Source organism: Cinclus cinclus, chromosome Z (genome assembly GCF_963662255.1).
Source record: "Cinclus cinclus chromosome Z, bCinCin1.1, whole genome shotgun sequence".
Classification (NCBI taxonomy): domain Eukaryota; kingdom Metazoa; phylum Chordata; class Aves; order Passeriformes; family Cinclidae; genus Cinclus; species Cinclus cinclus.
Window position 1 is genome coordinate 54,301,132 of NC_085084.1, and position 13,207 is coordinate 54,314,338.

Sequence of the window (13,207 nt, forward strand, 5' to 3'; positions counted from 1 at the left end):
CTAATAACATTGCAAACTCTTCTAATACATTTAAGTGCTGACATAGGCAGAGTGGTTTTGAGTTTTTGTTTCGTTTTGTTTTTTGGATTTTTTTAACCTATTAAAAACCTGAAAAGAAACAAACAAACAAACAGAAAATAAATTTAAGGGAACTATATTTGAGTAAATATTTCCTGTTTGGATTTCTCATTTGGTCTAATGTATTTAAACCCCATGTAGGACTTTTGTTTTCATAAATAGAAGTGCAATTTAAAATACTTATGTAAAAACTGTACATTAGTGTGTTCTCTGTGAAATTTGACAGATCCAAATCCTTTCAGAGCAATACCTGAAAGAAAAACTGATTTACATAGGATGCTTCAAATGGCACTAGATGTTCTCATGTGGGACTGAATTTCTTCCAGAGTTTCAAAGTGTGATTGTGAAGTGTTAAAACTTATGATGCAGGACAGTGCCTAAAGTCTGAGCTTATGACTCATAAGACTTTTTAATTATTTCATTATTTTTCTGGCTTTTAAAAAATCATTCTTTCTGTGTCAAGAGAGGTGACTCTGATTATATAATTTTTGCTTGCTGTTTCATGGTGCCCTGTTGAGTCTGAAGTCTCTTCTTGAGTCTTTCAAAAGTCAGTAATGTAGTTCTGAGACATGCCTCAGTTCACTTGTTCTTATCTGCCTTCACCTGAATTTTTACTGTTTAGCTAGAATATTTACTAGAATATGAGGAATGGCATGCTATGATGGAAAGTTGTTTTTCAAATCTTTTAGTCTTACAAAACTTTGCAAGAGTAATAGATTTGGGAGGAGCATCTGTAAAATCTACAAAGGCAAGTAAGGTGAGCTTCAGCTAGAAGGGTGGTTTTTGTCAATTTCTATTCACAAAACATACTAATACTAATACTAATACTAATACTAATACTAATACTACTACTAATAATAGTGAAAATAATAAATCTGTTTCTAGCCAGGGTTTGCATTGACCTGTAGAAGCTGGCTAGTAGTGAGCATAGTTCTAGTCTTAGTGTAAGGCTGAACCAAAATCAGTAAATTCCACTGAAGGTTAGTATTAACATAAGTTCAATTATGAAATAAATTTATGGGACAAGACCAGTTTGTTTTTCTCTGTGGACAGAGACACAGATGCAGGTAATAATATGATTGATACGATTATGAAATTGTTGTAAAGTCTCCACACTAACCATAGGGATGTCATGTTAAAAGTAGCCTCATTTTGCCCACAGTGAAGTTGACAGAAATTTTACTGTGGATTGCAGGGGGATTACAAGTGGGATGGGTAAACTGCATGAGGTTGTAGAAATAAATTACAATCAATAACAATTATAATCAATGCTTACTCCTTCAAAAAAATCCAAAAGCATTTTCTTAATGCATCAGCACAACAGAATTTTCATCACAATTAGTGAGAGTGGATGGTTACATTAAAAGGAGTCCTATAGACTGCATGAAGCAGAAACAGTTACACTAAATGAATAAGCTTAAGTAGCCTTAATTATTTGTCTTTCTGTTTTTAGGTGGTTCAATACCCCATGAGACATGAATCCTACAAAAAGGAGTTTTGTTGTTTTCAAAGTTTTCTGATTTCACAACTTTTCGAAATGAAAATGAAAATTTAAAAGTCTTAATATAAATTTAACAAAAATGTTTCATAAATAATCTACTATTCTGAAAATAGAAAAATATCCATAAAAGTGGAGACAGAATAGGAAAGGAGTTAACTTTTTTTTTTTTTAAGTAAAAATGGAATGGGAAGATATAAAGGACTTTTATGATTCCATAATGGCCAAGTTGTGTTACACTTTTGCTCATAAATCAAAGGGTTGAAAGCTGCAAAAGCTTCAATACCGAAGAGAGCTGCTCAAGGCCAGGAAAATGTCAACCTTTCTTTAAAGGTTCAACAATATACTTCTGCTTCTCATCTCCCATGCAGGCATTATACCAATCATTCAAATCCCTGGGATGTCTAGGATACTGACTCTCGTACAGCATCAAAAATAATGGGTCAACTGTGAATAAATGTAACAAAAAAAGAAAGAGAAACAGGGGCTAGTGAAAAAAAAAGAGTAAAGACTTTAGTTGGATGAGTGTCATGCAGGTTTCTTTGGTGTCACAAAAGTACCCCCCACTGAATATTAACACGTGTTCATTTTAAGTGGAATGACCCAGCTTAAGCAAAAGTCTGTGTTCAAAGAATAATGTAGCTTTACTTATAACAGCAACCAAATATTAAAAAAAAAAAAATTAATTCTGTGGAATGAAACCTTGACCTTGTTACGAGCAGAAACTTGCAAATGAAGAAATAATCAAGAATGCAGATAAAATACCCCATTATTTAAAATAAACCTCAAATAAAATATTAAATACTAAAATAGTTTGTCTCAGTATTCATGTTTCTATCCAATTTTACTAGGCTTTTATTGTCTTAGGATGGAAATAAAGGTCATGGTAACTTTTCAGAAACTAAAATATGGCTGCAAACTCAAAATAAGGTCAGAACAAATTTTCTTCCTTTGTTTAAAATGAAGCTTTGCCATTTGTTTTAGATTAAATACAGGACAAATTTTGCAGAGATGACTTAAAGCAGATGTTAGAAAAAATGTATCATTAGGGCTAAATTAATTTGAAAGTTCCTTCAGATGAAGTTCTTTTTGATTATGTTGCATGGATTTCGTGGACATTCAAAGTGAACTCAGGTTTCAAGGATTCTTTAGTATGCTCAAAGGAATAAACATTGGAAAGGGTTATAAATTTTGAAAACAGGGATATATAAAGAAATATGCCTCTCATAATTCAATAATTTGTTGCATATTTTTAAGAACCACAATGGTTAGTGGCTAGTAAGTGTGCTTCACTTGTTTGTTGCTTGATCAAGCTTGACACACAGCAGAAGTCAGTCAGGAAAAAAAAAGTTTTATTCCAGGCTTCCCATGCCTCAAAGTCACCATATGCAGGAAAATAAAAATTACAAGATGTATTATAATCTAATTATTTTTCATATACTATATACAGACCACTGGAGTAAACTATTTTGAATCTACAATGAAAGTGTAAAACACAAATAGTTATCTGTCACTAGGTTGCCAGCAAAAATCTCATCAAAATAAGTTTTCAGATAATTCTCAGCTAACATGCAAATGAAAATTTATTTTCTTAGGAATTTCAGTTGCCTTCATGATGAGAGAAATACCAATAAACCTGACAAAAATTATTTTAAATCATTTACCTAGTTTTCTCCTCAATAAATGAATAAATATATAATAATTTCATGTGCCTAAAGCATCTTTAAAAAATATCAGGTCCATTTTTTTACTATCTTCAACAATAATCTTCAGTAATCTGACTGAACACTGTCTTCATGATATACAGATATATTTTTAAGTTTTTCATCCCAATGGAAAATTATGGATTTATGCAAATCTTTTTGCTTCTGATCAATTATGTCAAAGCAAGTAATAATACAGACAGTAAAGGAATCAAGGCACTTGAAGCTGATTCTCATGGAGAAAAAATATTTTAAATTGTTTCTGAAACACAATAATAAAAGAGACATTGACTTGTACTTAATTTTAAAGTCAATTAGAAATTTTCTTAGTTGGTGAGCAAAAGTTCATTCCTCTGAGGATATTGGTCTGTGATGTAATTGTTACTGAATACCAGCTAAAGCTTGCATTTTCTTTTTCTTCCCTCCACCTCTCCTCCAAACCTCACCCCCCCTCTCCCCAGTTAGACAAGCAGCCATGAATATTTCTGGATAAAATAAGTTATTGCCAGCAAATAAAAAGGAACCCTAAAACAAGACATTTTTCTTCCTTAAAAGCAAGAGACAAAAAGAATTTGTGCAGCCAATACTGGTGTCTGATTAATGATTTTGATTTGCAGGCTGTTCAGTTTGAGAAAACAAATTGAGTGGCAAAGAAGACCGTGTTTGTACAACTGCAGAAACACCTTTCTCAGCACTTCCCTTTTCTTGTACTGGGTCATGGCACACTGGGATTGCTTGCATAATCAAAGGTGTCTCGCATTCCTTGTTAAAACTATTCCATAAACTGCCAAAAAATAAATATTATAAAACAATGTCTCGACCACAATTGTGTGGGAATGCTGCCATGTAATATATTGCACTGATGTTTGTGGATATATGCATGCATATATTCATATACGGGCAAGTAAAGAGGGCAAAAGATATACTGATGTGCAAGCTGAAACAATATGTCCAAAAGGGATTTCTTATACTCTTCAACTCTAATTAAATAAGTGTACCATCTCCTAGAACATAGAGCAATTTGTTCTGACTTATAAAGAAAATTAGCTATCTATATGGATTTTGAACTGTGTAAGTGACCTGAGACAATAACATCATAAACTCTTGTGGAATAGAAATAAACAGTTGTCAAGATTACCTTTATTTTAACAGAAAAGGGATATAGGGATATTTGATTGCCACCTTCATTAGGTGGCAATCAAAATCCAGCCTGTTTGATTTGTTGTAGGTTGATGACTAAAAGCTTACTATGAACATGTGTTCTGGAAGGGATCACATACACTTGATGCATGTATGAATTTTAAGATGACTATTTCCCATTTATTTTGCTAGAAAAATCCTTCAGAAAATAGAGCTATTCCCTCAAATGAAATATTTTTGTAATGCTTTTAGTATCTCAGTTAATTAAAGAAAAATTAAACCTATAAAACTAAACTTCTAAACTGAATGTTTAAAACAAGATCTACCAAGAAAAGAGGTAATATACTCCAGAATTTTTTGATTAAAAAATAATTTACGCAGTGGTTTAGCAGATGATATGTAGCCCAAGCAAAGTTCCTAGAAGACTGATGAAATTCAAACCTTACTTAATCCAGAAAACAAGCTGTCTTGTCTGACTCAAAGCTTGGTCTAGAAATAGCAGCAAGGACCTTCACAACTCAAATGAGGCTTCAGTGGGAGAATTTTAGAAACATGACAGGATAGAGTTATAGAATAGTTTGAGCTGGAGAGGACTTTTAAAGTCCATCTAATTCAGAAAACCTTGCTGTGAGGAGGGACATCTTCAAATAGATCAGGTTGCTCAGAGCTGTGTTCAGCCGCTTGACCAACAACTTAGCAGACTACCTGAAAACTTTCTTAGTTTCTTGAACTGAATTCATTTGTTAGTATATATATACATGTAGGTTACATTTTTGTCTTTTCCTTGATAAGAATTAGCATGCTGAATAAATCCTGCCACTTGAGCTGTATAGATTTTTGTATAGATTCTCTGCAGTAACATTATTTTGGCTAGTTAAACACTATTTTAGCTCTGGTTAGTCCATGATGCTTTGCCACCGGCTGTGTAGAGATCAAAAGTTGTATCACTGTAGTGTCTAACAAGCTGCCTGCAGAGCTGAAAAAGACAAGCACATGTGTGGGTTGCTCACTCACCTGCTTTTTTATTCTGGTGGCTGTGAGAGAAAACATGATCTTCCAGCTCTCTAAGCTAGGTGGTGGAGAGGCTCAGGATCTCTCCCCAGACTCTCATTCTCTATTGCCTTGAAACTATGTCTACTCCATAGCTCGGAACATTGTCTCCTAGAAAAAAATCTTTTGTGCTGGGGGTCCCCCACTCAGCAGTCACCTATGTATGTTCCAGGTTTACATTCGTCTTCTCAGGTGACAGACACTGAATAAATTAATGTGGAGATAATATTTCATCCATACCATTGCAGCGGAAGATTTTCCAGTCATTAGATAACACTGCAGCAGAAGCAGCAGCAGCTCTACAGTTCTCTCCAATTGCAAAAGTCATGATTAAAACTGACCCAGAGGTCCAAATATTTCCCAAAATCAGAAGTACTGATTTTGCAACTTCACTGTCAACTCTTCTTCCTAAAGGAGGCTTTTCTGCACCCCACTATTTAGAAAGACTAATATATCTGATCTTCCTGTAGAGAGGAATAATTTGATCATGCCAGATAGATGTTCCTTAATTCAACACTAATGTTTATACACATTCAAACTGCAAACAGTGGTGATAAGGTTTCTGTGGGAGTAAAAAATTTTCAGGAAAGCTATGATCCACACAGATTTGTGTAGCTCTAATGTGACAATAACACCTTGCACTTTTCATAGTGAAAAATAAATGCCTGGATTTGAAGAAAATATTCAAAAATTATTTTGAACTAAATGATATCCCAAAATACACTAGATGACAATAGGAGGAAAGATCTCTGATGACAGGACTTAATATAGATCAAGAAAAAGTGTTTTAGAAAATAAGATACCCGACAACATCAAACTCTCTATTCCACCTCATGAGAATTCAACGCCCTCCCAGAAACGGAAGTTTGCTCCATCCCAAAAAAAAGTAGCATTGGTTTGGGACTGCTACACTAACATTTCTCACAAGCATTTTTACCAGGTTTTCATTCTTCAGATGTTTAAGGGTTCTTTTAGGTAGAGGAGTAACTATGGAGCAATTTAGGCTGTTGTTTTCATCCTTTGTTAAGTGAACCTATGAGTTTTGAGATGTAATAGGTAGCTTTATAAAACTTGCAGCCAAAACTGTTGCACAATAAACAGCTTAGTCAGATGGGCTTAATAAAGATGTCAGATGGCTGGAACTGCATTCCAGCATGGGTCTGTTCTGTGATTTCCCCCCTCTTCATCTCTGATTGGATCACCTACTGCAAACTATCTTTTGCTAAAGGAAAGGATCCTCTCCATAACAGTGTACCTTTCTGCTTTACAGTGCTCACACATACAGGAGAGCGTGCCCAAACTCAGACAAAAGAGTAAGAAGGAGAAACCCTGCCCTACTTCAGCTGCAATAAAATCCTAGCTGAAATAATTTTCACTGAAACTGAAAATCTGCTAAGAATTTTGTCAAAAGAGAGCGTAATTATGAGCTGGAGAAAAACTGACCATGAGAACTAAAGATAACAAAATCTTAACACACAGATGAAGCAATTTGTTTTAGGTGTTGAGAAGTGCTTTCATCATAATATTTCCATTCAGTTGTTTTTCAAATCTTGATGGCAAATTTATCAGGGACTCAGCATTGAAGTGCTAATTATTTCTTGATTTTACATCAGCAACCAATTTTTTTATTATAAGGCTGGGTGAATAGAAATAAAAAAGTATTGATGAAAGTTCTTTTTTCACATAAAGCTACACATTGAAAGGAAATTAAAGAGGTGGATAGTGAATTTAAACCAGTTACTTCAAATGTCACTATTGTCCCACTGCAGACAAGGCAAAAATATGCACTACACTGGTCTTCTTCCAGACTGTGTCTCACAACAGCAGGTTAAAAATCAAATTCAGACCCATAGAACACATTCCTGCCAAGAGCTTTACCATACTATTTGGTATTACAGTAATGGCACACTGGATAGTGTTTCTTCCCTTCACCTTTCCACATGCTGACCCTTGATGGCCATCACAAAAGGAAACTATGCTGACGTAGTTTTGGAAATCTGACATGGAAGTAAAGCATTCAGAAGTTTATAAATTCCAAATGTAATGCTTTCAGGAACACTTAAGGCATCTGATGTACATGTTAATTATATCATCACATCCTACTTCTATGGGGGCAATCTTCCATCTGGCACAGATTTCTTCCCCAAAGGGACAAGTATGTTTGTGTATTTTAACAGCTGTGTATCATCTGATTTTGTCCCCAATGACCAGTGAGAATTCTAGGTGTATGCTTTTCTTTCCTCCAAAGGAAATTCAGCAGGAGTAAGTTTGTATGGCTCTTGAACAGGTCTAGATATACAGGTTTAATCATAATTTTTCCTAGGCGATGAAACAGTTCTGGTGAAAGAACTTCAGAGTCAAATCATTTGGATGTCCAGGGAAAGCTTGAATAGACTGGATGACTCCAGCCCATGTGTAATATCTTTTGAGCTCTTCCTGATATTAATAACAACAACACAGGCAGTTTTGCTCTTAATATAATTCTGCTGTGCTGTTGCAGCAAAAAAACCCCCCAGAATCAGACAGTTTTCCCTTCATCCAAAGTACATCAAAGGCTGTGTTTTCTACAGATACTGAAAGTGTTTCTTTCTCCTTCAAGACACCAATGAAAGTATGCTCTCTCTCTCTCTCTCTCTCTGTGTGTATATGTACATATTTGTGTATATGTTTATGGTAAGCAATTCTTCTCATAAAAACTAAATTTTTAGGGGTAGCAAATGTGTTTAAGAACAGAAATATAGTTATTCTTTTCTTGTAGTTTAGATCTTAAAATAATCATAAGAAATATAGCTATTAAAAAAGTGCAAAGAAAAAATTAATTTCTGTAACTGTAATTTGTTTAGTTGGAGGTTTTTATGCTCCCATTCATTTTAAGAAAAAATATTAGCTTGATCAGAAACATACTGTGGAAGAGTGTAATTTCTATCAGATTAATTAGATTTTGTGTTTTCTTAATATTTTATTTTTGTTGTAACCTTTTAATCACCAGAAATTTGCAACTGCACAAGTTTCTAATGAAAAATAGCTTGGAACTGTATCAGATGTAAATGGTGAACATAGAAGGAAATCATAAAGCTGTTAAGGGTATCAGATGAACACAGAAACTTTTATCATTTAACGTAAACCTAGGCACTCTAAATTTTATTTCATCATGTAGCTATCTTTGAAAATGAAGTTGTAATGGGCAGAAATCAGAATACCGTTAAGTACATTTAAAAATAGAATTTAGTATATATGACAGTCTGTTTGCCCAGAGAAAAAATGTGCACCTCACACAAGCTTTTATACCTCACAGTTTTAGTGACCTTTTGCTCATTTGCAGTGTTGTGGGGGTCTGAAATAGGTAGAAATTAGGACAACAACTTGTAGCACAATGCATTTCTTTTTGATATGTGAAAAAGTCTTGGGATGAACAGCTTATTCTGTCCATGGAGTCCATGAGGGTCCTGGGGTCTTAGAACAGACCTCAAAAAAGTAAATATGCTGATCAGGTTAAAAGCAATGAGAAGCCCTGAAGAAAATAAATATGCTCAGCTCTGCTTCTCTCAAAAGTTAGGCAACCAACTCTAAGATTCAAAATGGCATTTCCACTCATATCACTTGAATATCTGTGGAGCTCAAGCGTGCTCTATTTCTTTTCCAGAGAAACCAACAGTAACAAAGTCAGCAGTAGAAGTTCACCCTGTAGCAAAAAAAAAAAAAAAAAAAAAAAAAAAAAATGATTACAAAACAATAGATTACTCTCTGGTATTGTATCTACTCCCTTGAAGTCATGGAAGACAATGTTCTAACTCAGTAAGTATTTAATACATAGAATAAAAATGGTCCTCCTTAAGAGGGGAAGATATTCAGTATACTCTATTCAGAGGATATGGTAGAAATTACAAAAGTAATTCAGCTAATAAAATTAACATTTTCTTTGGAAAATATTCCATGAAAAATTTTGAAATCTAAAATTTCTCTTAAAACACAGTGGTAGTAAATTTTCTCGAGCACTGAATACTGCTGATCTGTACTAAGTTTTTATACAGCCTAGGAATTCTAATATGTCTGCTACTGACTCAGAAAAAACACAGAAGTTGATCAATTCCATTTGTAATTACATTTGGGAAAAGGGATTATGAAGACAAATATACTCAGCTGTTTTGTTCCCATGTGTTTAACATGAGATTAATCACCGAATCAATCTTTCCCATGCTCTTACAGTATTTATGAATTCTAATCCTTTTCTAAGTCTTGAAAACCTAGTCCCAACATCAGGCTCCTTAAGAATACAAAATGAAATCATTAACTTCATGAAACAATTTGTTCTCACACCCTTGAATTATAGTCAGCCTACTACTGGATAGATATGAGCATCATTAGTTATGTAAATGGATATTTCATATTTCTCATTCATTTTGCTACTTTACATTTTATTTAAAATGAAGCACTGGAGACTTCCTTTTAAATTCTAAAACATGTCAATTGTCAGTTCTTCTGCCCAGATACTATATTCTCTCCTGATGTGCCTATGACCTTAATATGTTATTTTCAAGGAGAAAAGAAATAGATTCTTTCATTTAACAAGACACTTTCAACTGTCACATAACCAATATCCAATAATTTTACAAAAAACTGACCAATAAAAATCTAAGTTCATATCCATTTACAGGAAATGGTACATACATGAGAACAAAGACTTCTATTATTGTAGGGTCAATATACCTGTAATTCTATTCTTCTGCTTTTATTTTTCAACTATTCACAACCCTCTGTCATTAAACTAATGGGACTTTAACTCCTGATTTTTGCCTTGATAAGAGATGCATCATCATCATCATTGTCCAGATGCCACCCTATTTTTAGAAGTTGCAGGATTTGCATCCAACAAGCAAACAAAGGAATTCAAGAGTTCAGGGTGCAAAAAAGTATACTCCTAGTCCTGTCTTCAAAAGTGCCCTTCTCATTATAGCATCTTAGGATGGATGTATCTAGCATGACTCTTATCCTGGTACACAGAGCAGACAATTTCTACATAGTAAAATTGCCAAGTTCTGGCTCATGTGCTCTTATACGACACTTGGAGTCATGAAATTAGTTTCAAAGAGCTAATATGTGTACACTGGTGGAAAGACCATACATACTTATAATATTTTTTAAGTAGATTTGATCAGATTCCAAAGAAATTTTACTTGCATGTGGTACACGACAGGATTTTCAGTAATAATTTGTAGCAGTAATATGGCATATATTTTAAATAAATTTTCAAGTAAACTGCATTCAAACACATCTTTCAGCTTTTTTCTGAACTGGGCTGACTGTCAAGGTAAACATATAAATTAGAGAAATATTTTCTTACAATGTAACCATTTATAATGCTCTCAACTGTGACAAATTTATAATAGGAAAGAATTAACATTTCTTATTTGCAATTTTGGAAACTTTCTGAATGGGAAAACAAATCAGAAAAACAAAAGAAGTAAAAGAGTCCCTGTACACAGCTGTATTTATTAGAGAAGGAAAAAGAAAAATGCTTCAAATTAAATTTGAAAATAATAGTCAGGCTGGAGAGGAGAACTGGAGTCATAAAAAGTAAAGATCATGGGTTGAGATAAGAACAATTAATTGGAAAAGACAGTGAGATAAGAAAACAGTAATAGCAACAATATTAACAACAAAACTGTACAAGCAAGTGGTTCACATGCAAAATTCTCACCATTGGACCTGACCTGACTGCTCCATGCTCTTCTGACCAAGAAGCAAAATCTTCCCCTGTATGACATGAGATGACATACCCGGAATCACCTCCGGGTCTTGCCATCCCCTCTGCTGGCTACAGCAAAAATTAGCCATGTCCTAGTCCTGTGCCCATGACACCTGGGAAAGCATTTGTCATGTGTCCTTGCTAATTTCATACAGTCTACAAAGGTCTCTCTGTCAAGGTCTTACTATGAGGCCTTTTCTACATTCAAGAGAATCAACAGGTTCTCATAATTTAGTGTCATTGGCAAATTCAGAGTGCCCTTAACTGTGATGTCTAGTCAATGATGAAAATATTTCCGAGAACTGAAATTGAACCCTGAAGAAAACCTCTGATGACTGGTCTCCAGACACTTATTACCTTATTTACTATGACTGTTAGAACACGACTATTCAGATGATTGCTCACTCATTTTATTGTGTACGTGCATAACTGTATATTAATCATTTGATGCAGAAAGATATGCTGAATGATGTACTAAAATTATGCTAAAATAAAAAAGCCCAAAGGCAGGAGTTTGCTTTCAACCACTTGGCAGCTAACCTTGTCATGAAGGGATATGGAATTCATAACATCTATGGCCTGCTCAAGGTGGTAGCATTCTAGTCCCTGCCAACAAAAATTACCTGTTTTTTTTCCCCAAAATACAGCCTCTCTTTAAAGAGGTCTGCTAGACCAACTGCAATCCTACAGGAGATCCCTAGGTGACTCCATATTCTGTGGCATGATCCTCTTCAATGTGAGAATTTGTTCATTGTTTGGCCCTGCTGCTGAGAGCAGTTTGTTGAACATTGTACAAATTCTACTTTAAACAATAAATATATAGGTATACATATAAGTAATTAGGTATATTTTATAGTTGTTTGTTTTATATGTTTTGTAGTAACCTAAATAGTGAAATATATGCTTTTTGCTACTATTGAAATATATATACTTTCTTTTCTGGTAGTAATTTTGTAGTAACTTAAATGTATCCTCTTTCTTAATCATAAGCCAACTCAGTTTTTATTAGCAATTTCCAATAATCTATAATAAAGAAATGTAAGAAATAAAATCTCCATGTTGTTCTGCATTATAGAATCATACAAAGCCATGTTTATATACCCACAAGTTCCATAACCCTTTCGTTTTTTGAACAACTTCCAGTCCTGGGAGTTGTTCAAAAAACTTAATTGATATGGCATTTGAAGACATGGCTCAGTAGTGAACATGGTAGAGGTCTAGGCTGGTGTTTGGAATTGATCATTTAAAAGATTCAGTCAGATGATAACAAAACCAACATTATTCCATATTAATTTTTCCCCACTGTTTGAGTGACTCAGGTGTTGAAGGATGTTTTTTGGATGATTTCTTCTAAATATTTGTTCATGTACTCTAGTTTATCCTTACAGTATTTACATAATGGTATGCAATTAGAGACAGGTATGGAATAAAAGAGTATAAAATAAAAACAAATCTCATTCTTTTGGGAAAAGAAAATTTTATTTTAGTTTGTTTATCTAACCTTAAGAATATATAGGCATATTTAAAAAGTTCACAATTGCTGTATTTGTTAAAACAACATACTAACAAATCTGAAAGAATAATACTTTTCCCAAATATCCCCGTGACATTTATGTAGAAGACAAGTAACTAATTGTCTCCTTTAAAGTAGTTTAAAATCTTTTTGTATTTGATGTCTCTTACAGAAGACCCTATTGGATTATACCACAATGGTCTTCACTAGAACTTGAAATGCATAACCCTAGTCTTACACAGTAAATTTCAGTTTGATTTAGTTTCTTTACATCTAATGCACTAATTATTCAGTGCTTTTCTGTAGATTACAACTCACTAAACTCCACAAAAACTCAATAAAATACACTCAATTTCTGTTGCAACAAGATGCATACAACTGGATTTTTTCAACTGAGAGCAAACTTCTTCCAAGCCCAGAGGAAAAGTAGTTTTTTATTCTTTTACTGAAGAGAAAATAGTCAAAGCACTAATTTCTAT